This window comes from Opisthocomus hoazin, chromosome 18, assembly GCF_030867145.1.
Source record: "Opisthocomus hoazin isolate bOpiHoa1 chromosome 18, bOpiHoa1.hap1, whole genome shotgun sequence".
Classification (NCBI taxonomy): Eukaryota; Metazoa; Chordata; class Aves; order Opisthocomiformes; family Opisthocomidae; genus Opisthocomus; species Opisthocomus hoazin.
Window position 1 is genome coordinate 19,934,807 of NC_134431.1, and position 27,979 is coordinate 19,962,785.

General features: G+C 48.2%; 1 long non-coding RNA gene across 2 annotated transcripts; it reads left to right on the forward strand.

The window, feature by feature from the left end:
• The first annotated feature begins 19,627 nt into the window (after window positions 1-19,627).
• On the forward strand, window positions 19,628-27,939 carry LOC142363544 (uncharacterized). 2 transcript variants are annotated; one of them, XR_012765800.1, is made up of 5 exons: window positions 19,628-20,574; window positions 20,660-20,700; window positions 20,787-20,833; window positions 20,919-22,363; window positions 22,572-27,939. It is a non-coding gene; the product is annotated as an uncharacterized LOC142363544 (long non-coding RNA). The 2 variants fall into 2 exon arrangements; XR_012765799.1 differs by having other exon boundaries at window positions 20,944-22,363.
• Window positions 27,940-27,979: the final 40 nt, after the last annotated feature.

The window sequence follows — 27,979 nt, forward strand, 5'->3', positions numbered from 1 at the left end:
CTACTGTCACATTTACTATCCAATTTTGTAGAATTGCTGTTTTAGATCAATAAACATGTCATCGCTTCTCTTACGAATGAAGCGCACCGCTCCATCCGTGATGTGCACCTCCTTTTTTTGCCTTTGCTCTCTTTATTTCTTCTCTCACTTCTTTGCCGTCGCCTGTTAGATTTTCCTTTCTCTGTTTTAGTTTGCTGTCGCTATTAGTAATCTATTCTTGTTTCCCTCATCGCTGTCGCTTTTAAGATTTTTTTGTCTACTTTTATCTCATTTGCTGTCTTCTCGTTCAATTAGTTGCCTGTCCTCAGCGCCGCCGCTTTTTCTATTGTCTTTCTATGTTTCCGTTTCAGTTTGCTGTCTCCATTTTTTAAGTTGTTCCTTGTTTCATTAATCGCCGTTGCTTTTAAGATTTTCCGTCTATTTTTACCCCGTTTGCTGTCTTTATTTTTATTTATTTCTTCTCTCCTTAGCGCCCTCGCATTTTAGATATTATTTCTACCTCTCTTATGTTTGCTGTTCCCATTTTTTATTTTTTCCTTTCGTTTCCGTACTCCCTTTGTTTTGTAGATTTTTCTATGTCTACTTTTTTCCCTTTGCCGCCTCTTAAAAATTATTTCTTCTCTTGCTTTTTAGCCATCATTTTTTAGATTTTTCTTTCTACATTTCTTTTATTTTGCTGTCGCTATGTTTAAATTTTTTTGCCTTATTTCCTTAAAAACACCGCCGCTTAAAAAATTTCCTGTCTAGTGCTATTCCATTGACGGTCTGTATTTGTTTACCTTTTTTTCCGTCTTTGTGCTCTCGCTTTTTAGATTTTCCTACTACATTTGTCTTTTAGTTTGCTGTGCTGTTTTTTCATTTTTTGCTTTATTTCCCTGACACCCGTTGGTGTCTCAGTTTTCTTTCTAGGGCTATTTTCTTTGTCTCTGCCGTCTTTTTAAAAATACGTCTTCTGTTCCTTCTATGCCGTCGCTTTTTAGATTTTCTTTCAACGTTTCCTTTTTAGTTTGCTATCGTGACTTTTTAACTGTTTCTTTACGTCCTTACTCGCTATCACTTTTAAAATTTTTGTCTACTTTTATCCCGATCGATAACTTTATTTCACCATCCTTGCGTTTTTAATTATTTCTTCTCCTTTCTTAGCGCTCCCGCTTTTCAAATTTTCTTTCTCCGTCTCTTTCAGCTCGCAGTCCCTACTTTTTCCCTTTATTTCCATAATCTCCGTCTCTTCAATGCTCTTTGTTGCCCTTGTGCCTGTCGCTTTTTACAAGTTATTTCTGTGGTTTCTTTGTTTAAAATATTCCTTCTATGTCCAATTGTATTCCGTTTGCTGTCTTTTTTTTTAGATTATTGCTCATCTTTCCCTAGCGCTCTGGCTTTTTAAGTTTTCTGTGTGCATCTCTCTTCTTTGGCTGTCTCTATATTTTATTTTTTCCCCCTTTATTTCCTCAATCTCTGTTGTTTGTTCAATGATGTTTCTACCTCCGCTTTTACTCCCTTTGCTGTTTTTAAAAAATTGTTTCTTGTCTTTCCTTAATGACGTCGATTTTAAATTTTTTCCTACATCTTCTTTAGTTTGCCGTTCCCGTTTCTTAGTGTTTTCCTTTTATTTCCCTAAATCCCATCGCTGTTCGATTTTGCTACATTTATCCGCTTTGCCTTCTTTAATTTGCCCTCTTTTAATTGTTTGTCTTTCCCTAGCGCTGTCGCTTTTAAGTTTGTTTTCTACGTGTGTTTTTGTTCACTGACCCTTTTATAAAGTTTGTATCTTCCTTTCCTGGTTTCGATGTCCCTGTTGTAATATTTTCCCTTTATTTCCCTATCGAATAGCACTTTCAAAAGATTCTTTCCACACCTACATTTTTTCATTTTGCTGTCTTTATAAAATTATTTTTCACCTTTCCTTAACGCCCTCGCTTTTTAATTTTTCTGTCTATGTCTTTATTTAGTTTTCTCTGCCTATTTTTTAAATTCTTTCCTCCCTTAATGCCTTGGATTTTTGAATTGGATTTCTATGTCTACTGTTACCCAGCTCCCCATCCCTACATCTTATTTCTCTTCCGTGCATCATGTACCCTTTCCCTTTTATCGTATACTTGCCGTGAGTCTTTTTATTCATCATGTCATCTTTATTTTGTAATATTTTCTCTTAATCCCATGGTTTTAACATTTTTAAATGTCTACTTTTATTTAGTTTTCAGTTTCCTCTTTTTAATCTTTTGCTCTCTTAATTCCCATAGCTTTTGAAATTTACTTACTATGTGTGTTTTATTTCGTTTGCTGTCCTTATTTTTTAATTTTTCCCTTTATTTCCATAATCCCCATCGCTTCTAGGATTTCATATGTCTTCCTTTATCCAGTTCACGGTCTGTATTTTGCAACATTTTTCTTGTCCGTCCTTTTCACTTTTGCTTTTTACATCGTCTTCCTTTCAGTGTGTTTTTCATTTTATTTCCTTCCTTATTCTTTTTGTCTTTTTTTTCAAATGCCCTATCCGTGTCTTATCCCATTTGCTGTATTTTTTTTATTAGTTCATTGTCTTTCCTTAGCGTCGTCGCCTTTAACATTTTTGCTACATCGACTTTTGTCAAGCTCCCGTCCCTGGTTTTAATTCTTTCTCATGTGTCATGTACCCTGGCAGTTTTTAGATTTTTGTTTTTTTAGATGTCTCCATTTTAGTTAGGTGTCACTATTCTTATTTTTTTAAAAATTTTCTTAATCCAGTCGCTTTTAAAATGGTCTTTCTCAGTCTACTTTTATCCAGTGCTGGTTACTAGTTTTCAGGTGTTTTCTGTCTTTCACAAACCGTATTGCTTTTAAAATTGTCTGTGTCTACTTTTATCTGGTTTGCTGTCCCTATTTTTTGGTTTTTTACTCTCATCATTATTTTAATTTTGAAATTTTGTTACTCGGTGTGCTTTTATCTCATTTTCTGTCCCTAATTGTTAATGTTATCTGTATCCTGTAGCTTTACACATTTTTGTTCTACTTTTGTTACAATGTCTCTAACTGGTTTGTATTTGTTTCCTGTGTATTGTGTACCCCGTGGCTTTTAGACTTTCTTTTCTTGTCTATTTTTACCTAGTTGCGCCATCTTTATTTTTTATTTCATTCTCATCTGTTCCATACCCGGTTGCTATTAAAATTTTCTTTCTGCGTCTCTTGCCCATTTACATTTTTCTGCTATTTTAATTTTTTTGCTCGTCCTAATGTGTTCCCTTTAGAATTTTATGTTTTCATGTTCAGGTTCATGTATTTTTGTCATTCTATTATTTACTTTTTTCCCACCTGTGCTCTACGCGGTCACTTTAAAAATTTTCTTTCTATGTCTGCTTTCATCGATACTCCTAACCCCATTTTTTATTCTCTCCCGTCTGTTGCACGTCATGTCGCTTTTAAATTTCTTTCTATATTGTCATGTTTTAACCTGCCAGCCTGTGACTAAGCTCTAGACGGCCGCTCGCTTATGCCTCCCCTTCCCCGTAGCGGGGCAGGAAAGAGAAACGGACAAAAGGGAAAACTCGTGGGTTGAGATAAGGGCAGTTTAATAACACAATACAGTAAAAACTAATACCACTAATAATGATAACAAAGAATATGCAAACCGAGCTATATACCATACAGGTTTTCAAACCACCTGACGACCGATCTGCAGCCGGTCCCCGAGCAGCGGCACAGCGTGCCTAACTCGCAAATTTTGCAACTTTGACAAAAATCCCGAGAAAGACCGAACTCCCAGAAAGAGTTCAAACTCCCAGAAATGAGAAAGCAGATAGCTTCCCGACTCCCGACCAATTCCCATTCATTAATGGAAAACGATCACTATCGTATGGAATATTTCCATCGGGTGGCTCGGCTGTCTGTCTGGCTACGCTCCCTCTCGGCTCCCGCACGCCTGACCGTTAGCTGTGTATCAGAAACTGGAAAAAGCCCTCAATTTCATAGCAACAACTAAAACAGTCAGCATTATCAACATTTTTCTCCTACTAAATCCGAAACACAGCAGCTACCAGGAGGGAAATTAACTCTATCCTGGTCAAAACTGGGACACGTATCTACTTTTATCCAGTTTGCTGCCTTTATTTTTTATTTCGCACTGGTCTGTGCTGTGCCGTGTCGCTTTTGAAATTTTGTTTCTGTATCTTTGTGTACTTAATTTGATGTTCCTGGTTTGTTTTTTTTCCTTTATTCCCTTAATCCTGTTGCTTTTTACAGTTTCTTTGTACTTCTGCTTTCATCTAGTTCCTATCTCTACGTTTTGATTCATTGTCGTCTGTCGCGTACTCTTTGCATTTATCAATTTCCTTTCTGTGTCTCCATTTAGTTTGTCATCCCTATTTTTAGGGTTTTTTCTCCTTGAAAGACTTTATCTTTTTTTCCCGCGTCTACTTTTACATAATTTTCTGTCCCTACGTTTTAGCTTTTTTCTCCTCTGCCTTGTACTCGTTTGCTATTTAAATTTGATTTCTACATTTCCTGTTATCAAGCCGTCTATCCCTACTTTTTCTCAATCGTCACATACTCTGTTGCTTTTTAAGTTTTCTTTGTATCTATTCCCCCCCCCCCCCCCTTTTCTCTCAGTTCATCCCGAGGCTTTAGGGGGTCTCGTTGGCATACTTTTATCTCTGAAGCGTCATTCGTACCCCTCTTGGTTTGCTGGAATGTCCCCTCTTCTTCAGAGCGGTCTTTTTGTCCTCTCCTCCGTCTCGCTCATCTCCAGCGGGTCAGCGTCTCCCTCGGAACGTCTGTAGTCTGTTCAGATCCCCTCCCGAGTACCTTTGTGCCCTCGAGCTGCCATTTGTGTCTCTCGCCACACCTGCACCCCTCTATTTCCATCACGATGCTTCCTGCGAGCATCCTTGCGTTGCACAGTCATCCTTTAGGTCTGCAGTGGGCTTTGTACCTTTCTCATTCAAAAGCAAATCCTCTGGCTTTCATTTCTCCCCAGAACACGTTTACATTGTCTTCAACCACATCAGATGCCTCTGTTTGGTCCTCGGTCCCTCGGGACATCCGTCCTCCATTCGGATCCATTCCCGAGTTCCTATTTGTGTCGGCGATCCCCCGTTTGGATGCGTGTCTGTATTCCTCTCGTTCCCATCACGACACTTCTTGAGATGGTCCTCGTGCCCCTCGGCACCCTTTGAGCTCTGCCGTCCTCTTTGTATCTCCCTGATTTAGACAGAACCCTTCCTCGGGCTTTCCCTGCACCCCAGAGCTCTCTTACCTTATTCCCTGCCACCTAGAATGGCTCCATTCGGGCGCTCGTCCCCTGAGGACATCTGTACATTGCCAGAACACCCTGCGGAGTTTTGCATCGTGCCCGCTCGCCACATCCTGGAGACTTCATCAATCTCTCTGGCTCCCTCAGGACCGCTCTGATCCCTGTGACGACACCTCCCGTTCTACCAGATTGTTTTGTCAAAGCCATCTTTGTGCCCCAGAGCATTATTTTTCTTTGCTGTCTTATGGTATGCTTCTATTTGGTAGCTGGCACCTTAAAGATGTGTCGTCAGCTCCTATCTCCTCTTCGGTTTTTCAGAAAAAGCGATAGCCTTCATCTGTTTTTATCAACATGTCTCCCATGGAGTTTTTTTGTTGAGTTTTGCAATTTATTTTTCTTCTATCTACTTAGGTGTTAGTCAGGCCACTTTTGTACAGTTTCTGATATGTTTCTTGTATTTCCACGTTTTTTTTTCCATTTTCTGTCCTTTGGGACTCACCTAGCTGTCTTAAGGGAGTCAGCCAGAGAGACCTTCGAAGCGGCTCTGAATTATCTGCCGTTGACAGTAAATAATTCACATTGCAACCAGAGATTTTTTTGAGAAAAGATTCTTAGAGAATCAAATTCTGCTTTGTTATTCAGTCCTATCCAGAAAATAGTTCTGGTGGAAGTTAGGTCGTACACCTGGTCTCACTAGAAACAAAGAGTAAACTCAGAGTATTTTGAGTTTTTTTTATAGGAAACCAAAAAGCATAAATTCTGGTAATAATATTGTTACCGCGTTTAGCAAACTACATTATTACATAGCTTAGTAGGACCTCTTTTTCTATCCACACCACAGAAAAATAAAGTTTAATTACTTACTCGGTCACATCGCCGCTGTGACAGATGTAGTTACAGCAGAAGACCAGGCATCATTTTTTCCAGTAAGGATCACTGTCTCCTGTCAGTGCTTTGCTCAATGTAAATTTAAGGCAGATGAGAGAACTTGCTGCTGCTCTTCCTGCCGGCTTTATACCTTTTGGTGGTTCACCCCTCCCCTTTCCCAGAGGAGCATGGGAAGGGTGGTGGGCGAGGCCGGGAGTATATGAGCTGCAGCTGCCAGTAGAGGAGCTCATTCCACTCCTGGCTTTCTTTGGTCTTAGAGCTCTACTCTTCCTTCAGTCAGTTACAGCTTTTGAGCTAAGCTACTCAGGGAGATGTATTTTGATATTTAGAGAAGCAGAGACCTCTGTTTGAGTTAGGACTTTCAGGATGAGTCAAGGCTAGACGGCAGATCTAGTAGAGAGCACATTTAACTGCAGCCTTTTTCTTCAGGTCAGTAATATTTTCATTCAGAGTTTGTGGACGGTGAGATTTTTTTAATAGTATGTGTCTTTCTCTTTATTCTAGGTGCATTATGCTTTCCTGGAACTCCTGACTCAATTGAAGATGGAACCTTGCATTTTTTTCACTAGCGGTGCTGTTTACTGTGTAACTTGCTGATACCGTGTCTCTTAGTCACATTGACGATGATGATATTGTCCAGCAGGGCTTAAGGTGAACATCTTTTACACACTTGTACAGAGATTGAGCGTTTCTCAAGCAAGCGGCAGGGTTGTGACACATAGTGTCTTTCAGAGCACGGGATGGCTCGTCTCCTTTACCGATTGCTCAGCAGTCCGTGTCACCCCTGGAAACTTTGCGGCTTGTGGCAGGCCCCTCATAGATTATAAGCATTAGGGCTTTGCTTACTTTGCGGTCCTGTAGCAGATCCCCGAGGCTGCGGGAAGGCGTCGTGTGGGAGATGCCCACAGAGCACAGGGCATGGTTTGGAAGAACGGCTCCCGAGGAGTCGCCAATGCGGGGGGTTCAGGGGTGCAAATACAGGGAAGCGGATGTTGGGAGGGGGCGTGCGGTTCCTTCTTTGCCAGTTCAGGAGAAGAGAAGGGGTTTCTAAAGCTTTGAGATGAGGGGACCGTTGAGGAAGGGAGGAGGGTTTATCGGCTTCTCTCAGTTTAGTTTTGCAGTCGCAATGGGGCGTCAACGAGGTTCGTTTGGTTTGAGTCTCTCTGTGGCTGATGGGGAGCTATGACAAAGACAAGAGATGAAGCGCAAACCCTCTGGGCCTCCACGTCTGAAGGAGGGCTGAACGTCAGGCCTTTGAACCTCAAAGGTGTTAAGGCTTGTATGTGAAGAGCTTGATGTTCTTGTGCATTTGACTTTGTTTTTTTCTAACGGCAGGCTGTAGTTGGAATCTAGGTGGCATTTCTGAATAGAAACAAGACCTCTGGAATTCCTAAGCTATTGGTCAGCATCGGGGTGAATTCTGCAACATGTTTTTTGCAGATGTAGAGGAACGAGCTGTGCGCCAAAGGGTGACGGAGGAGAGGCGAGCGGAGCGTCGTAAGAAGGTGGGTTCGCATGTGATGTCGGAGGGAAGATGTGACCGGTGGTTATAGGACTAGCTTTTAGATTTTGATTTGTGGGTGGTTTTTTTATATTTTGAAGGCGCAAAGCGGGTTTACGGGCAGCAGAGGTGACTCGGGCAAGGCGAGCCGTGACTCGTGGCCTGCAGTAGCAGTTAATGTTCAGGTGTCTTATTGTCGGCGAAGCTACAAGCTTTTGCAGGGGACTATGGCATCAGACCAGCGTTTGAGGTGAGCCGGGGCGTTAGCGAGGAGGAGCATGGGGCAGATGATTTCTCAGCAGCGCAAGGGTAATTTTGTGTCTCTTGGTATCTTGGGCTCTCAAGAGCGATGAGGACCGCAGCGTCCCATTCTGGACCCAGCGGGTGAGCAGAGAATCCCGGTGCTTCTGAGGACAGGCATGTTGTGGAAGGTGTTGCGTTGGCCAGCGTGATGCTTACTGTCGGAACTGCTTGTGGGTTTTCTTTTTTTGCAGAGGAGGAAGCGGAACCTGGCGACTGCAGGAGCATCCCAGATATCCGATGCATTTTCTGACAAAGATGGGTTTAGAGCCGTGTCCCTCTGAAAGCAAAGTAGAGGGATCGGGGCCCAGGGAGGGTCTGGAGGGTGGGGACCACGATTGCGCATCGTGGGGAGGGCTTGTGAAGTCAGCATAGGGGAGCGGGCCGTCCCGGAACAGGCCCCTTTGGGTCAGTAAATGGAAGGGGTTTCTCTTAAGCCCCGGCGGGCAGGGCAGCTCCAGCCTGTGTCTGTGGTGTTGTGTTGTTTGTGTGGTCCATCTTACGCGTCTTAAAACTTACCTGGGTCTCCAGTTCTTCGTTGGTCTCTGTGCTCAACCAGCACCTTAGGCACATCAGGTGCCATCCCTAGAGTCTCGAGTGCCTGTGGTCAGTGGCATACTGTCAATTTGGCAATTCTTTCATTTTTCTGTGAGCGTAAAGTGTGGATTGGTGTCACATTTCGCAAGTTTCCGGTCGGTTCTTATTTGCGACGTCATTCCTGGCTGTGTCAGCTGCTCTTCTCTGTACTGGTCCATTTTCATGGACGGTGGGACTTCTTGCTTGCATCCTTACATTCTTAGGTCTTGAAGCAGGGCTTCTCGTGCATCCATCATCTCTGTGTTGACCGTAACTTTTTGAGGGCCTCTTGCGTTATCTTTTTTTCTGGGGCTGCCATAGTGCCTCCTTGCTCTGGGCCGTCGTGGCCCCGTAGGTCTTTTTGCCCGACAGCGTCTCCCATCAGGGAGTCTTTCTTCTTGCGGAAAGTCTTCTCGCTTCTTTGAATCACTTTGTTTGTGGTGGTGTGTGTACCATTGGTCTGTGCCTGTGTGTTGGCTTGGAGCTGCTCTGTCCAGGGGTGTAAAGTCAGGGGTAGAAGGAATAGCTACAGAAAGCTGCAGTTAATATGTCAATAGGTCTAGACTGTTGCAGCAGAGGTTGGGCAGGGAGCAAGCCATCGGCAGGCTGCGTGGTCTGTCATTTGAACAGTGGTTAGAGGAGGTGCTGGGAGCTGCGTGGGAGGGGTCAACTGGCGGCAGCAAAGGAGCTTGAATCTGGACAGCGTTCTGGCTCGTATGTGTGGGGCTTGAAGTCTGGCCCTTTTTTCATGTATTTAGTGGCAGGCTGCCGTTGCACTGCAGATAGTATTCCAACATGGAATCAATACATCTGGAACAGTTAATGGCTTGAGCAGCGTCCAGGTGACTTTTTCAATGTTTTTTTCGGATGTCAGGGAACAAGATGGGCACAGAGGACCAACGGAGGCATTGACCAGACCGCTCTATGAAGGCGGATGGGTGCATAGCGTCAGAGGGAGGATGTGTTCGGTGGCTATGTGACTGCATTATGGTTGGTGGGTTATTTCCCCAATGTTGTAGGCGCAAAGAAACAAGCGAAGCAGGATATGGGCACCAGGGGTACCTTGGTCAAGGACAACAATGAGTAGTAGGCTACGGTAGCAGTTATTGTTCTGGTAGGGTATTGTCATTGAAGTTATCGACATCCCTTATTTTTGGTTTTTCAGGTGGTACCAGAGCCGTGAGGTGGCAACATGTAAACGGCAGGGGTGACATGGGCAAGCAGCCAAGGTGCAGGAGCAGGAGATGGGAATCGCTGCAGGCAGGCTGCAATTTTGGCAGTATCTCAGCATGTGTCTTCTGCTTTGTTTTCTCTGCAGGTGTCACACTGTCTCGGATGCGCAAAGCGGCATGCTGACAAGAGATCTGACAAGGTGAGGCGGTCGTGGGTCAGATCAGTGTCTTGGAGCAAAGTATCATACGGCACCTCAATGACATGTATCTCTCTTGGTTTTGCAGGGGCTGTGCGGATCGCCTTTGGCATCGGACCGGCGTTTGAGGTGAGCTGGGGTGGCGGCGAGGAGGCATCTGGGGCAGGTGATTTCTCAGCAGCGCAATGGTCATTGTGTGTCTCTTGGTATCTTAGGTTAGCAAGAGCGATGAGGGCTGCAGCGTCCCATTGTGGACCCAGTAGGTGAGCGGAGAATCCCCGTGCTTCTGAGGGGGATGCTGTGGATGATGTTGGTGTTGGCCAGCATGATGCTTACCATCAGAACTGTTTGTGGGTTTTCTTTTTTTGCAGACGAGGAAGCGGAACCTGACGACTGCAGGAGCTTCCGAGTTAGCCAATGCGCGTTCATGTTGAGCATGGATTCAGACCCTCTACCCTCTTAAAGCTAAGCTGAGGGATTGGGGAGGGTCTGGAGGGAGGGGACCACGGTTGGGCATCGCAGGGAGGGTTTGAAGTTAGCGTAGGGGACAGGGCTGTGTAGGAGCAGGCCCCTTTGGGCATGTAAAGGGAAGGAAGGGGTTTGTCTTCAGCCCAAGTGGGCAGGGCAGTTCCAGCCCGTGTCTGTGGTGCTGTGTTGTTTGTGTTGACTGCCTTCTGTGTCTTAGACCTTACCAGGGTCTCAACATCCTCATTGTTCCTCATGGTCAAGGAGCACATTATGCACATCAGGCACCACCCCTGGGGTCTTGAATGCCCATACTCATCAGCATAGTGCCAATCGGGTGTGTCTCTTCTTGCCTTAGAAGCGTAAAGCACGGATCGATCTCGCACCTTGGAAGTTTCTAGTTGGTTCTCTTTTGCAGTGTTCCAGGCTGTGCCAGCAGGTCTTCTCTCTAGCGGTCCATTTTCATGGACTGTGGGACTTGTTCCCTGCATCCTTATGCTCTTAGGTCTTGAAGATGGGCTTCTTGCACATCCATCGTCTCCATTTTGACCGTAGCTTCTTGTAACGGACCATTCTGTTCTAATCCGGTTTTCTGGGGCTGCCGTGGAGACTCCTCGCTCAGGGCCGTTGCGGCCACGTCGGTCTCCTTGTCCGACAGCTTCTCTCGTCCGGCAGTCATTGTTCTTGCAGAGAGTTTTCTCTCTTCTTTGTATCCAGTTTTTTGTGATGTTATGTGTAATGTTGGTCTGTGCCTGTGTGTGTTTTGGCTTGGAGCTGCTCTGCCCAGAGGTGTAGAGTCAGGGGTAGGTGGCATAGCGATAAGAGGCTGCAGTTAATAGGTCAACAGGCCTAGACTGTTTAGGCAGGGGCTGGGCGGTCAGCTCGGATGGAGCAGCCATCAGCAGGCAGTGTAGACTTTCATTTAAACAGTGTTTTACAGAGGTGACTGGAGTTGTGTAGGAGGGGCTGATTAATGGCAGCAAAGCGGATTGAATCTCAACAGTATTCAGGCTTCTATGTGTGGGGTCTAAAGTTTTGTCCTTTTTCCATTGCTTTTTCTTAATGGCAGTGTAGAGTTGGCCTCTAGATGGTATTCTGAAATCAAGCAATAGAGCTGGACTCTAAGCTCTTGGTCAGCCTTTGGGTGACACGTTTATTACTTTTTCGCAGTTGCATGTGGACAAGATGGGCACCAAAGAGCCATGGAGGTGGCGAGATGTGCGCCAAAAGAAGGTGGGTTGGTGCGTGACGTTGAGGGAAGACGTGACCGGTGGCTACATGACTCCACTTAGCTGGTGGTTTGTGTGTTCTTTTGAAGGTGCAAAGGAACAAGCACAGTAAGATATCGGCACCAGCGGTGACTTGGACAAGGTGAGCTATGACCAGTGGACTGAAGTATCAGTTACTTTTCAGGAGTCCTATTGTTGGTGAAGCTATAAGCGTCCTTTGTTTGTGTTTCATAGATGGTACCTAATCTGCAGCATGGCAACACATAAATGGCAGAGACGACACGGGTGAGCAGCCAAGGTGTAAAGGCTGGGAGATGGCAGTTGGTGTGGGTAGACCGTGTGGTTTTGGGCAGTATCTCGGCACGTGTCTCTTTGCTGTGATTGTTGCAGATACCGCATGCAGACTCGGAGGGGCATGGCAACATGCTGACCAGAGGTCTGAGAAGGTGAGACAATTGTGTGCTGGGTCAGTGTGCGAGAGCAAATTATTGTGCAGCAACTCAGTGAAGCGTATCTCTTTTGGTTTTGCAGGGACTGTGTGGGTTGCTTTTGGCATTGGACAAGCTCTTGAGGTGAGCCAGAGCGGCAGTGTGGGGTGGGTGACTTCTCACGGGCGCAAAAGTAATTTTGTCTCTTGGTATCTGAGCTAGCAGAAACGATGATGGCTGCAGTGTCTGATTCTGGAACGAGCAGGTGAGCAGAGCACCCGGGTGCTTCAGAGAAGTGGGTTGTTGTGGAAGAGGTTGGTCTTGGCCAGTGTGATGCTTCCTGTCAGCACTGTTTCTGGGCTTTTGCCTTTTCAGATAACAAAGCAGAACCAGGCGAGTGCAGGAGCTTCCCAATTAGCCAATGTGCTTTTTTTTGAGGATGGATTCAGACCCCTGGCCCTCCAAAAGCTAAGTCGAGGGACTGGAGGGAGGGGCACCGTGGTTGGGAATTGCAAGGAGGGCTTGTAAAGTTAGCATAGGGGAGAGGGCTGTCCAGGAGCAGGTCCCTTTGGGCATGTAAAGGGAAGGAAGGGGTTTCTCTTCAACCCAGGTGGCCAGGGCAGTTCCAGCCTGTGTCATCATTGCTATGTTGTTTTTGTGGAGTGTCTTGTGTCGCAGACCTTCCTCTGGTGTCTATATCCTTGTTTCTCTTAGCACTCACGAAGCTCATCATGTGCCTCCGTGCCATACCTGGGGTCTCGAATGCATGTACTCATTGGCATAGTGCCAATTCAGATCTTCTCTTCTTGCCTTACAAGCGTAAAGCGTGCATCAGTCTTGCATCTCTCTTTGGCGGCGGTGTTCCAGGCTGTGCCAGCAGCTCTTCTCTCTTCCGCTCCATTTTTATGGACTGTGGGACTTCTTCCCTGCATCCTCATGCTGTTAGGTCTTGAAGCCGGGCTTCTTGCACATCCATCGTCTCCATTTTGACCGTAACTTCTTGTAACGGACCATTCTGTTCTAATCCGGTTTTCTGGGGCTGCCGTGGAGCCTCCTCGCTCTGGGCCAATGCGGCCCTGTCGATCTCCTTGTCCAACAGCGTCTCCCATCAGAGTCATTCTTCTTGTGGAGGAGAGTTTTCTCTCTTGAATCCCATTGTTTTTGGTGTTGTGTGTAATGTTGGTCTGTGCCTGTGTGTGCTTACCTTGGAACTGCTCTGCCCAGGGCAACCAGGGAATCCATAAATGGCAGGGGCAGAGTGGGTGAGCAGCCAAGTAAAGGAGCAGGAGATTGGAATGGATGCAGGCAAACTTTGTTTTTGGGCAGTATCTCAGCATGCGCTGTTTGCTTTGATTTTATTGCAGGTGCCGCACATATCCTCAGAGGGGCGAAGCAGCATGCTGACAAGAGGTCTGAGAAGGTGAGGTAGTTGTGTGCCGGGTCAGTGTGCGAGAGCAAATTATTGTGCAGCAGCTCAGTGAGGGGTGTCTCTCTTGGTTTTGCAGGGGCTGTGCCGGCCGCCTTTGGCATTGGAGAACTGTTTGAGGTGAGCTGGGGTGGCAGCGAGGAGGAGCGTCGAGCGTGTGATTTCTCACGGGCATAATAATAATTTTGTGTCTGTTGGTATCTGCAGCAGAAGTGATGATGGCAAAGCGTCCAACTCTGGAACGAGCAGGTGAGCAGAGCACCCGGGTGCTTCTGAGGAGGGGGTGGTTGTGGAAGAGGTTGGCGTTGGCCAGTGTGATGCTTCCCGTCAACACTGTTTCTGGCTCTTTTCCTTTTCAGATAACAAAGCAGAACCAGGCGAGTGCAGGAGCTTCCCAATTAGCCAACGTGCTTTTTGTTGAACATGGATTCAGACCCCTGACCCTCTAAAAGCTAAGTCGAGGGACTGGGGCTGGAAGAATCTGGAGGGAGAGGAACACGGTTGGGCATTGTGGGCAGGGCTTATAAAGTTAGCGTAGGGGAGAGCTGTGCAGGAGCGGGCCTCTCTAGGCATGTAAAGCCGAGGGGGTTCCCTTCATCCTTGGACTAGTATGGGCAGGGCAGTTCCAGCCTGTGTCTGTGGTGCTATGTTGTTTTTGTGGTGTCTTCTGTGTCGTAGACCTTCCTCTGTTCTTGATGTCCTTGTTGCTCTTTGCACTCAAGAAGCTCATCAGGTGCCTTAGATGCCATTTCTAGGCCCTCAAATGCCTGTACTCATTGGATAGTGCCAACTGGGAGGTTCTCTTCTTGGCTTACAAATGTAAAGCGTGGATCACTCTTGTGTCTTGAAAACTTCTGGTCAGTTCTCTTTTGGCGGTGTCGTTCCAGGCTGTGTCAGCAGCTCTTCTCTCTACTGGTCCATTGTCATCGACTGTGGGAGTTTTTCCTGGAATCGTTATGCTCTTAGGTCTTGAAGACGGGTTTCTTACACATCCATCATCTCCATTTTGACCGTAACTTCTTGTAAGGGACCATTTGGTTCTACTGTTTCTCTGGGGCTGCCATGGAGGCTCCTCGTTCTTGGCTGTTGCGGCCACGTCGGTCTCCTTGTCCGACAGCTTCTCTCGTCCGGCAGTCGTTCTTCTTGCAGAGAGTTTTCTCTCTTCTTTGAATCCAAATGTTTGTGGTGCTTTGTGTAATGTTGGTCTGTGTCTGTGTGTGCGTTTTGGCTTGGAGCTGCCCTGCCCAGGGGTATAGTCAGGGGTAGGTGTCATAGCGACAAGAGGCTGTGGTTAATAGGTTGCCAGGCCTAGACTGTTTAGGCAGAGGCTGGGAAGTGAGCTCGGATGGAGCGGCCGTTGGCAGACAGTGTGGACTGTCATTTCAACAGTGTTTTACAGAGGTGATGGGAGTCATGTGGGAGGAGCTGATCATCAGCAGCAAAGCAGATTGAATGTTGACGGTGGTAAGGCTTATGCATGGGGGGGGGGCTTTAACTTTTGCCTTTTATTCCTTTATGTAATGGCAGGCTGTATTTTGGACTCTAGGTGCTATTCCAAAATCAAATCAATACATCTGGAATTGTTAATGTCTTAAGCAGCATATGGGTGACTTGTTCAATACTTATTTCAGGTGCCAGGGAACAAGATGGGCACCAAAGACCAACGGAGGCGCTGAGCAGAGCGTCATTAGGAGGTGGGTTGGCGCATGGTGTTGAAGGGAAGACATGATTAGTGGCTATACGACTGCCTTACAGTTGGTGGTTTGTTTTTTTTCCAATATTGTAGGTGCAAAGCGACGAGTGAAGCATGATATCGGCACCAGGGGTGACTCAGGCAAGGTGAGCAATGAATAGTAGGCTGAAGTAGCAGTTATTTTTTCTGGAGCGCTGTTGTTGGTGAAATTACCATCCCTGTTTGTGTTTCCCAGGTGGTACCCGAGCCTCAGCATGGCAACATGTAATTGTCAGGGGCAACACGGGTGAGCAGCCAAGGTAAAGGAGCAGGAGGTGGGAATCGGTGTGGCAGGTGGCAGTTTTGGGCAGTATCTCAGCATGTGTCTTCTGTTTTCTTTTTGTAGGTGCCACACATAGTCCTGAAGGGGCAAAGCAGCATGCTGACAAGAGGTCCGAGAAGGCGAGGCGGTTGTGGACCGGGTCAGTGTGTAAGAGCAAAGTACTGTGCAGCAACTCAGTGAGATGTCTCTGTCTTGGTTTTGCAGGGGCCGTGCGGGCCGCCGTTGGCATTGGACAAGCTCTTGAGGTGAGTCAGGGTGGCAGCGAGGAGCATAGGGCAGGTGACTTCTCACGGGTGCAATGATCATTTTGTGTGTCTTGGCATCTTAGGTTGCAGAGGCGATTATGGCTGCAGTGTCCGACTCCGGAAAGAACAAGTGAGCAGCAGAGCATCCTGGTGCTTCTGAGGAGGGGATTGTTGTGGAAGAGGTTGGTCTTGGTCAGTGTGATGCTTACTGTCAGCACCATGTGTGGTCTGTGATGTCCTCATCTTTTTTTCTTTTTCAGATGACGAAGCGGACCTATTGACTGCAGGAGCATCCCAATTAGCCAACATGCTTGTTGTCGAGGATGGATTCAGACTCCTGGCCCTCCAAAAGCTAAGTCGAGGGACCGGGGCTGGGAAGGGTTTGGAGGGAGGGGACCACAGTTGGGCATTGCGGGCAGGGCTTGTAACATTAGTGCGGGGGAGAGGGCTGCGCAGGAGCAGGCCCCTCTGGGCACAGAAAGGGACCGAGTTTCCCTGCATCCTAGGACTAGCATGGGCAGGGCAGTTCCAGCCTGTGTCATCAGTGCTATGTTGTTGTTGTGGTGTGTCTTGTGTCGCAGACCTTCCTCTGGTCTCGATATCCTTGTTTCTCTTTGCACTCACAAAGCTCATCGTATGCCTCCGTGCCATACCTGGGGTCTCGAATGCATGTACTCATTGGCACAGTGCCAATTCAGATCTTCTCTTCTTGCCTTACAAGCGTAGAGCGTGGATCGGTCTTGCATCTTTCTGTTGCGGCATCGTTCCAGGCTGTGTCGGCAGCAGCTCTTCTCTCTTCCGGTCCATTTTTATGGACTGTGGGACTTCTTCCCTGCATCCTTATGGTCTTAGGTCTTGAAGCCGGGCTTCTTGCACATCCATCGTCTCCATTTTGACCGTAACTTCTTGTAACGGACCATTCTGTTCTAATCCGGTTTTCTGGGGCTGCCGCGGAGCCTCCTCGCTCTGGGCCATTGAGGCCCTGTCGGTCTCCTTGTCCAACAGCATCTCCCGTCAGAGTCATTCTTCCTCTGGAGGAGCGTTTTATCTCTTGAATCCCATTGTTTTTGGTGTTGTGTGTAATGTTGGTCTGTGCCTGTGTGTGCTTGCCTTGGAACTGCTCTGCCCAGGGCAACCATGGAATCCGTAAATGGCAGGGGCAGAGTGGGTGAGCAGCCAAATAAAGGAGCAGGAGATTGGAATGGATGCAGGCAAGCTTTGTTTTTGGGCAGTATCTCAGCATGCGCTGTTTGCTTTGATTTTATTGCAGGTGCCGCACATATCCTCAGAGGGGCGAAGCAGCATGCTGACAAGAGGTCTGAGAAGGTGAGGTAGTTGTGTGCCGGGTCAGTGTGTGAGAGCAAATTATTGTGCAGCAGCTCAGTGAGGGGTGTCTCTCTTGGTTTTGCAGGGGCTGTGCCGGCCGCCTTTGGCATTGGACAACTGTTTGAGGTGAGCTGGTATGGCAGCGAGGAGGAGGGTCAAGCGCGTGACTTCTCATGGGCATAATAGTAATTTTGTGTCTCTTGGTATCTGTTGCAGCAGAAGTGATGATGGCAAAGCGTCCGACTCTGGAACGAGCAGGTGAGCAGAGCACCCGGGTGCTTCTGAGGAGGGGGTTGGCGTTTGCCAGTGTGATGCTTCCTGTCAGCACTGTTTCTGGCTTTTTTCCTTTTCAGATGACAAAATGGAACCAGGCGAGTGCAGGAGCTTCCCAGTTAGCCAATGTGCTTTTTGTTGAGGATGGATTCAGACCCCTGACCCTCCAAAAGCTAAGTCGAGGGACTGGGACTGGAAGAATGTGGAGGGAGAGGAACACGGTTGGGCATTGTGGGCAGGGCTTATAAAGTTAGCGTAGGGGAGAGCTGTGCAGGAGCGGGCCTCTCTAGGCATGTAAAGCGAAGGGGGTTCCCTTCATCCTTGGACTAGTATGGGCAGGGCAGTTCCAGCCTGTGTCTGTGGTGCTATGTTGTTTTTGTGGTGTCTTCTGTGTCATAGACCTTCCTCTGTTCTTGATGCCCTTGTTTCTGTTTGCACTCAATAAACTCATCAGGTGCCTTGGATGCCATTTCTAGGCCCTCAAATGCCTGTACCTATTGGATAGTGCCAACTGGGAGGTTCTCTTCTTGGCTTACAAATGTAAAGCATGGATCAGTCTTGTGTCTTGAAAACTTCTGGTCAGTTCTCTTTGGCGGTGTCGTTCCAGGCTGTGTCAGCAGCTCTTCTCTCTACCGGTCCATTGTCATGGACTGTGGGAGTTTTTCCTGGAATCCTTATGCTTTTAGGTCTTGAAGACAGGTTTCGTACACATCCATCATCTCCATTTTGACCGCAACTCCTTGTAAGGGACCATTTGGTTCTACTGTTTCTCTGGGGCTGCCATGGAGGCTCCTCATTCTCGGCTGTTGCGGCCATGTCGGTCTCCTTGTCCGACAGCTTCTCTCGTCCGGCAGTCATTGTTCTTGCGGAGAGTTTTCTCTCTTCTTTGAATCCAATCGTTTGTGGTGTTGTGTGTAACGTTGGTCTGTGCCTGTGTGTGTGTTTTGGCTTGGAGCTGCCCTGCCCAGGGGTATAGTCAGGGGTAGGTGTCATAGCGATAAGAGGCTGTGGTTAATAGGTTGACAGGCCTAGACTGTTTAGGCAGAGGCTGGGAAGTGAGATCAGATGGACCGGCCGTCGGCAGACGGTGTGGACTGTCATTTCAACAGTGTTTTACAGAGGTGATGGGAATCATGTGGGAGGGGCTGATCATCAGCAGCAAAGCAGATTGAATGTTGACGGTGGTAAGGCTTATGCATGGGGGGGGCCTTTAAGTTTGGCCCTTTATTCCTTTATGTAATGGCAGGCTGTATTTTGGACTCTGGGCGCTATTCCAAAATCAAATCAATACGTCTGGAATTGTTAATGACTTAAGCAGCATACGGGTGACTTGTTCAATACTTATTTCAGGTGCCAGGGAACAAGATGGGCACCAAAGACCAACGGAGGCGCTGAGCAGAGCGTCATTAGGAGGTGGGTTGGCGCGTGGTGTTGAAGGGAAGACATGATTAGTAGCTATACGACTGCCTTACAGTTGGTGGTTTGTTTTTTTTTTTTCAATATTGTAGGTGCAAAGCAACGAGTGAAGCATGATATCGGCACCAGGGGTGACTCAGGCAAGGTGAGCAATGAGTAGTAGGCTGAAGTAGCAGTTATTTTTTCTGGAGCGCTGTTGTTGGTGAAATTACCATCCCTGTTTGTGTTTCCCAGGTGGCACCTGAGCCTCAGCATGGCAACATGTAAATCTCGGGGGCAATACAGGTGAGCAGCCAAGGTAAAGGAGCAGGAGGAGGGAACCGGTGTGGCAGGTGGCAGTTTTGGGCGGTATCTCAGCATGTGTCTTCTGTTTTCTTTTTGTAGGTGCCACACATAGTCCTGAAGGGGCAAAGCAGCATGCTGACAAGAGGTCCGAGAAGGTGAGGCGGTTGTGGACCGGGTCAGCGTGTAAGAGCAAAGTACTGTGCAGCGACTCAGTGACATGTCTCTGTCTTGGTTTTGCAGGGGCCATGCGGGCCGCCTTTGGCATTGGAGAAGCTCTTGAGGTGAGTCGGGGTGGCAGCGAGGAGCGTAGGGCAGGTGACTTCTCACAGGTGCAATGATCATTTTGTGTGTCTTGGCATCTTAGGTTGCAGAGGCGATTATGGCTGCAGTGTCCGACTCCGGAAAGAACAAGTGAGCAGCAGAGCATCCTGGTGCTTCTGAGGAGGGGATTGTTGTGGAAGAGGTTGGTCTTGGCCAGTGTGATGCTTACTGTCAGCACCATGTGTGGTCTGTGATGTCCTCATCTTTTTTTCTTTTTCAGATGACGAAGCGGACCTATTGACTGCAGGAGCATCCCAGTTATCCAACATGCTTGTTGTCGAGGATGGATTCAGACTCCCGGCCCTCCAAAAGCTAAGTCGAGGGACCGGGGCTGGGAAGGGTTTGGAGGGAGGGGACCACAGTTGGGCATTGCGGGCAGGGCTTGTAACATTAGTGCGGGGGAGAGGGCTGCGCAGGAGCGGGCCCCTCTGGGCACAGAAAGGGACCGAGTTTCCCTGCATCCTAGGACTAGCATGGGCAGGGCAGTTCCAGCCTGTGTCATCAGTGCTATGTTGTTGTTGTGGTGTGTCTTGTGTCGCAGACCTTCCTCTGGTCTCGATATCCTTGTTTCTCTTTGCACTCATAGCTCATCATATGCCTCCGTGCCATACCTGGGGTCTCGAATGCATGTACTCATTGGCATAGTGCCAATTCAGGTCTTCTCTTCTTGCCTTACAAGCGTAAAGCGTGGATCAGTCTAGCATCTTTCTGTTGCGGCATCGTTCCAGGCTGTGTCAGCAGCAGCTCTTCTCTCTTCCGGTCCATTTTTATGGACTGTGGGACTTCTTCCCTGCATCCTTACGCTCTTAGGTCTTGAAGCCGGGCTTCTTGCACATCCATGGTCTCCATGTTGACCGTAACTTCTTGTAACGGACCATTGTGTTCTAATCCGGTTTTCTGGGGCTGCCGCGGAGCCTCCTCGCTCTGGGCCATTGAGGCCCTGTCGGTCTCCTTGTCCAACAGCATCTCCCGCCAGGGAGTCATTGTTTTTGCGGCGAGTTTTCTCTCTTCTTGAATCCCATTGTTTGTGGTGTTGTGTGTAATGTTGGTCTGTGCCTGTGCGTGCTTGCCTTGGAACTGCTCTGCTCAGGGAAACCAGGGAACGCGTAAATGGCAGGGCCAGGGTGGATGACCAGCTAAGGTACAGGAGCAGAAGGTTGGGATTGATGCAGGCAAGCTTTGGCTTTCGGCAGTATCTCAGCATGTGCCGTTTGCTTTGATTTTATTGCAGGTGCCGCACATATCCTCGGAGGAGCAAAGCAGCATGCTGACACGAAGTCCGAGAAGGTGAGGCAGTTGTGGGCCCGGTGAGCGTGTGAGAGCAAATTATTGTGCAGCAACTAAGTGAGGGGTGTCTCTCTTGGTTTTGCAGGGGCTGAGCGGGCCGCCTTTGGCATTGGACAACTGTTTGAGGTGAGCTGGGGCGGTAGCAAGGAGGAGTGTGGGTCGGGTGACTTCTCATGGGTGCAATGATCATTTTGTGTCTCTTGGTATCTCAGGTATCGGAAGCAATGATGGCTGCAGCGTCCGAGTCTGGAACGAGCAGGTGAGCAGAGCACCCCAGTTCTTCTGAGGAGGGGGTTTTTGTGGAAGAGGTTGGTCTTGGCCAGTGTGATGCTTACTGTCAGCAGCGTTTCTGGGTTTTCTCTTTTTCAGTGATGAAGTGCAACCTGGTGACTGCAGGAGCATCCCAGATACCTAATGCATTTTTGGTCGAGGTTGGATTTAGAGCCCACGTCCCTCTGAAAGCTAAGTCCAGGGGCTTGGAAGGGTCTGGAGGGAGGGGACAAGGGTTGGGCATTTCAGGGAGAGCTTGTGGAGCTAGCGTAGGGGAGAGGGCTGTCCAGGAACAGGCCACTTTGGGCGGATCAAGGGAAGGGGTTTCTCTGTAGCCCAAGGGGGCAGGGTAGTTCCAGAACCGTGTCTGTGGCGGTGTGTCATCTGTGTGGTCTGTGTTTTGTGTCTTGGATTTTACCTGTGTCTCAACATTGTCATTGCTGTCTGTGCTCAATGAGCACATTATGCATATCAGGTGCCATTCCTAGGGTCTGGAATGCCTGTACTCTTTGGCATAGTGTCCATTGGGCGCTTCTCATCTTACGTTTTGCGCATAAAGCATGGATCGGTGTCACATCTTGGAAGTTTCCCATCAGTTCTCTTTTGCGGTGTCATCTCAGGCTGTGTCAGCAGCTCTTCTCTCTTCCGGTCCATTTTCATGGACTGTGGGACTTCTTCCCTGCGATCTTACGTTCTTAGGTCTTGAAGCCAGCTTCTTGCAGATCCATCGTCTCTGTTTAGAGCGTAACTTCTTGTAATGGACCATTCTGTTCAGCTCTTGCTCTTCTGGGGCTGCCGTAGAGCCTCCTTGTTCTGGGCCATTGTGGCCCTGCTGGTCGTCTTGCAGGACAGCATCTCCCGTTGGGGAGTCATTCTTCTTGCCGAGAGTTTGCTCTGTTCTTTGAATCCCATTGTTTGTGGTGGTGTGTGTAATGTTGGTCTGTGTCTGTGTGTGTGTGTTTTGTTTCGTGCTTCTCTGCCCAGGGGTGTAGAGTGAGGGTTAGGTGGCATAGCGATAGGAGATCATGCTTAATCTGTTGATAGGCCTCGACTGTTGAGGCAGCGGTTGGGTAGCGAGCTCGCACGGAGTTGCTCCTTGGCAGGCTGTGCAGTCTATCATTTCAACAGTGTATTGAAGTGATGATGGGAGCTATGTGGGAGGGGATGATCAGCAGCGGCAAAGAAGACTGAATGTTGACAGTGTTCAGGCTTGTAGGTGTGGGGCCTCAAGTTTAGTTTTGTTGGGGGGTTTGTTTTTAATTGCAAGCTTTTGTTGGACTCTAGGCAGTATTCCAAAATGCTACTGATATTGCTTGTCTTCCTAAGTTACGTATCAGCAACTGGGTATTTTGTGGAAGGGAGCGGTGTTTGCTAATGTGATGCTTCCAGTCAGTAATGTTAGTGAGTCGTGTTTGTTTATATATGTTACGCAGATACTGACGTAGAACATGTGGAATGCAGGAGCATCTAATTTTATGATGTGCTCAATGAGGATGGATTCCGCATCCTTCCCTCAAAGGTAAGTCCAGGGCCAAAGCTGTGGGTGGGGTGAGGCCGGCAGGAGGTGTAACACCAGGGTTGCGGAGGGAGCTATTAAAGGTCTGTTAAGTTTGGGGCGGACAGAGGTCCTGGCATCTGTCCTTTAGGGTGTGACTGTTGTGGCCTGTGTGTTTTTCCCCGTGTCATTTGTGTTGTGTGATTAGTCTTGTATGTGATGCTTTGTACAGGTATCTACCTTCTGCACTGTTGTGCACTTTGGTCGGTGTGCACTGGGTGTCTCAAGCTTCGCTGCTTTGGCCTGGAGCCTTGGTCAAGCGTTCGTCATCTTGCGATTGGAGCTTAAGGTGCGGTTTTCATCAGAGGTCTTTCTGGAGAGTCCCCTTTGCGGAGGTGATCTAGGCCACCGTGAAAGCTCTGCTCGTGGCAGTTCTGCTACCATAGAGTTCCCCTGCAGCATTTCATCTCTGCCTCGTTACGGGCTCAGGTCTTACATCCTGGCTTCTCAGAACTCCGTATCGGTTTTGACCACCATCTGCGACTGCATCGTTTTGCAGCGTTTTGTGTTCTTTTCAACTGTATTGTTATGCCTCGTATCGCATGCCATGTGAGTGTCTCGCACCGAATAGTCCTTTATTGTGTGTTGTATTGCCGTGCTCTATTTATATTGAATTGTACGGCCCTGTATTTCTTTCTTGTAGCACTGTTTGGTTTTTTTTGTATTGCCTTGTATTGCTCTGTATTGTTGTTGTGTTGTAGTGCTCTATATTTGAATTTTTATTTCAATGTTTGGGCGTGTTGCACTGCAGCACTCACTACTTGCATGGACTGCTATCGGAGACTGTATTGCCTTGTATGAACTTGTATTGTGTTTTGTAATGTGGAGCTCTGTATTTGAATATGTATAGGCTTGTATAGCTGTGTATTATTTTTTTTCTCGTGGATCTCTGTATTTGATCTAGCAATGCATTGTTTGTGTCTGTACCGGTCTTGGATTGCAGCGCTCCGTACTTGTAGCGAGCGATACCTGGGATCGTCTTGCATCGCACGGCTCTGTACTGCGTTTTGTATTGCATTGCATCAATCTGTACTTGTGTCGAATGTTACCTGAGAGCGTCCCGCTTTGTATGATGCTGTATTGCGTTGTTTTACTGCAGCACTCTGTACTTGATTTTGCATTGCAGTGCTTGTGTGCGTATCGATCTGGCATTACAGTGCTCTGTATTTGTATTCTCTGTTCTTGGAGACTGTCTTGCCTTGTAACGAGGGCCGTGTTGCGTTTTGTAACGTGGAGCTCTGTATGTACTGGATATTGCATTGTATATCTCTGTGTCAGTCTTGCATTGCAGCGCTCTTTATGGATGCTCTCTGAGACGGTTAAGCATTGTATGGGTCCGTGTTACGGTTTGTCTTGTCGGTTATGTAAGAGCGCGTTGCATCGTACGGCATTAATCTTGCCAGTGTTCTCCGGTTCTGCGTTTAAGTCCATACGGTATGGCATTGCGGTGTCAGGGTAGAGGCCGGGAGCGACTCGGAGGTCTTTACGCATGTGAGATGGAGTCAAGCCGATCGCGATTGGATCGAGAGCTAGCATGAGGTAAATTTGTAATTCGGCAATGTCTTCCCTATTGGCTTTGCAGGCGCTTTGCAGCAAGCCTCCAGAAACAGTTGAGATGAGGTCTGAGGTGCAGCGTGACGGGCCTCAGCAGTCGGTTGCTTTGGTGCTCATCAGTTACTAGGATGCTCTGGATTTCTTAACTGTCACAGAGGACTCTGACTGTTAATCTTGGTTTTGGAGCGGAGCTGCAGAGGGCCATCTTATATTCTGGGTGCGGTGTCTGTTAAGGAGGCTCGTGTTCTGTTTTCGCATGTGACAGAGCAGCACAAGGCGCTTGTAGAGCATCAGGCATATTGTCATGGTACTGCAATTGCAGCAGCTGACAGCAGTGTCTACGCAAGTTTGAGTTATTGACGTGGCGCCAGTTGAGCACATCTCGTTTCACGGAATGATGTGCCAGGGCAGCGCCACTAGACGGATCTAGCATCATTTGTGCACTAGGCTAGTCTGCTGTGCAGCTTGGGCTTTACCAGCAGGTGTTTCCTCGCTGACTGTTCTCGACAGCTATCCCAGGGGTTTATTTCCTGCGGCATCCTAGTTCCTTTGTTTGTGTGGCATTTAGTCTCCATTGATTACTGTGACTCAATCCCCTGCCTTTTAGCCAAAACTGAGGTGCTCTCAAGGCAGGGCACACCAGAGGGTCCCTGCCACCTAGTCTCAGCATTGTTCTGTTTATTGTCAGGCTGCGTATCTTGGTGTAGCAGTAACAGTCCTCTGTGTGGTAGTCTGGTGTCCCAAGGTCACGTCTGTAGAGAGCGAGTGCGTTTGAGGTAGAGAGGCTTTGTGTGTTTGTGTAGCAATTCTAGTAGGGATGGAACAGTCCCAGCACGGGACGGTCCTGTGTTGATTAGCACGGCCCTTTTGGCTGGAGGTCGTATGGGTTTTTTGGGGCCGGTAGCTGCGCGCCAGCAGGCTGTGGACTCCTTTCCATTGGGGTTTGCAGGTGCCACTGAGTACTTTGTACCCCTGAGGAAATACTTGATTGAATTTAGCTGGAGTATACAATGATAAGTGAAGACAGAGCAGAAGCGGAAGTAGCTCAGCATATTGCTCAGCATCCGGTTATGAAGGCTAACAGTTTGGGATGATGCGGAGCGGCGATGTAGTTTTGAGATGCCCGGTGAGGCAGTTCTAGGGATGGCTCTCGATGTGCCGTGACCTGCTTTTGTGGCAGGCACGTGGCAAAGGGGCTACGTTCTGAGCGAGGAGCGTAATGAACGGCTGTGGAATCAGCGGTAGGTTTTGAATGTGTCTGATACTGTATGATGCTGTCAGGGTTAAATATGTTTTTCCTTTCAGACTTTGCGGGTGCCTGAGTCTAATTTTTTTTGAGAGAAATAGGAATTAGGAAAATAGTGTTGGAAAAAAACCAGCTGGTGGAATTTTTTTGCCTTCTCCCAGCTGGGTGTTTTTTCCCTGGTCCCGGCTGCTTGGCGAGGTGATGTTTATTGCCGGCGTTTGGACCGCAGGCAGGCCTCAGTTGGGGTTTTTGCAGGCAGGGTGAATTTTGAGGCTCCTGGGAACAGCGTTCCAGAGGAGCTCTGCAGACGCCGGGTGATGGCTGGCTGGCAGGCAGGCAGGCAGCTGAACGGATGGGGTGAGCGTGTGGGGTGATTAGCGTGGTAGTTGACCGCTAGTGTTGTTGAGCGGTGTACGGTTGATGATTGTGTTTCTGTAGCGGGTTGTATGTGGGCTTGAGATGTATACTTTTCCAGAGATGTAGGAGTAGCTGAAAGAAAACCCAAATGATGTTAGAATTAAAAAACCCCAGCTGGGGGATTTTTTTTTCCTTCCCCCAGCTGGGTTTTTTTTTCCCCGGTCCCGGCCGCTCTGCGAGGCGATGTTCATCGCCAATGTTTGGGCCGCGGGCAGGCTCGGGCCGGGGTTTTGGCAGGCAGGGTGAATTTTGCAGCTCCCGGGAACAGCGTTCCCGAGGAGCCCCACAGACACAGGGTGATGGCAGGCAGGGGGCCGAATGGATGGGGTGAGCATGTGGAGCGATAAGTGCGGTAGGCGACTGTAAATTGTGTCTGACAGCGTGTGGTGGTTGATTTGTGTTTCTGTAGCGGCTTGTATGTGGCCTTGAGATGCATTCTTTTCCAGAGATGTAGAAATAGCCCAAAAAACCTCAAGCCATGTTAGAATAAAAACAACCCCAGCTGGGGGATTTTTTTTTCCTTCCCCCAGCTGGGTTTTTTTTTTCCCCGGTCCCGGCCGCTCTGCGAGGCGATGTTCATCGCCAATGTTTGGGCCGCGGGCAGGCTCGGGCCGGGGTTTTGGCAGGCAGGGTGAATTTTGCGGCTCCCGGGAACAGCGTTCCCGAGGAGCCCCACAGACACAGGGTGATGGCAGGCAGGGGGCCGAATGGATGGGGTGAGCATGTGGAGCGATTAGTGCGGTAGGTGACTGCAAATTGTGTCTGACAGCGTGTGGTGGTTGATTGTGTTTCTGTAGCGGGTTGTATGTGGGCTTGCGATGCATTCTTTTCCAGAGATGTAGGAGTAGCTGAAAGAAAACCCAAATGATGTTAGAATAAAAAAACCCCAGCTGGGGGATTTTTTTTTTCCTTCCCCCAGCTGGGTTTTTTTTTCCCCGGTCCCGGCCGCTCTGCGAGGCGATGTTCATCGCCAATGTTTGGGCCGCGGGCAGGCTCGGGCCGGGGTTTTGGCAGGCAGGGTGTATTTTGAGGCTCCCAGGAATGCTGTTTCTGGGGAGCCCTCCCCTGGAATGTTGGTATGCTGTATCACTGCAGGGATGCCTCTGTAGCGGACAGTCATAGGAAGACGATTGAGGTTCGTGTAGCAGAAGGGTATGAGGAGTTGGACTAGATGGCAGTGTGGTCAAGGACCGGCATGTGTAGCAAGTTGGCCTAACTGTATTGTAGAGCGTTAGGGTTGTAAATTGTTGCGGTCCTTGTAGTTTGTGACAGAATGGTCTGTTGAATGTTTATATGAGCATATAGGTGGGGAAGAGGAGAGACAGTTCATTGGACGGAGCAGAGCTCGGTCATTGGCTGCCTGGGCGTGCAAGTAGCAGAGATGATGTCGCTTTGCAGAGGAACAATTGTTTGTATGTAGCAGTGGCCTCTGCGGTGAGTGGAAGGGAGCAACGCAGAAAGGATTGTAGCTATGATGTTTGCATTTACAGGTGCCATCTGGAACAGTAATGGAGAGTGGGTAGAGTTTGAATTAGGGATCACCTGGACTGAGTTAAAATGGACTACAGTAATAGCAGCTGTTGAGATCAACAAGGCAGTAAGTCCTATTGTGCTATAGTAGTAAATGGTGGAAACGGAATGCGGGCAATGATAATGGGTAATGTTCTCAGTGTCAGTAATGAGCCAAATGTATCTGGAAACATGAGGGAAACCGAAGCGTAGGACAGCGCAGGCAGATTACCTTGCCAGCGCTCAACGGACCAGGAAATGACTGTACTAATGTAAGGGCGGACCTCACTGTCCATAGGTAAATATACGGTCTGGGGAGAAAAGGCGCAGCAGATGTTGACAGGCGTGGCCGGGGAGCCTAAGGGCATTGAAATGGGGTGTTGTAAATGACCAATTAAGGCGAACCACGAACGTGAGGGCCAGTTGTACATCCCTTTAGTGTAACGTAGCTCTCAGTGGTTTAAAAGAAATCACGTGTCTTAGTACTTGGAGCATAGATTAATAGCGATAGCATAACTGCTTATCTAAGAGGGAGGAGTCGTTTGAAGGTCTCGTAGAGCAATCGGTGGATGTAACACATGTACAAACCGGACAGTGATGTTCACGGGGCAATGGAGGCAATGAAGGAACTGGGAGTTGTGCTGCGGAGAGAGCAACCGAGGCACTGCTAAAGGGAATGATAATGTGGAAGTATCCATCAGAAGTACTAGAGGTATCTCAGGTTGTTGAGGCATAGCGCTCTGCAAATATGTAGCATGCAAAATAAAAATTGATATTTTATTGAAGTGTAATAAAGTTGAATAAAGATTATGTACTTTTCTGTGTCCAGTTCCTGTTATGGAGCAGTTTATTCC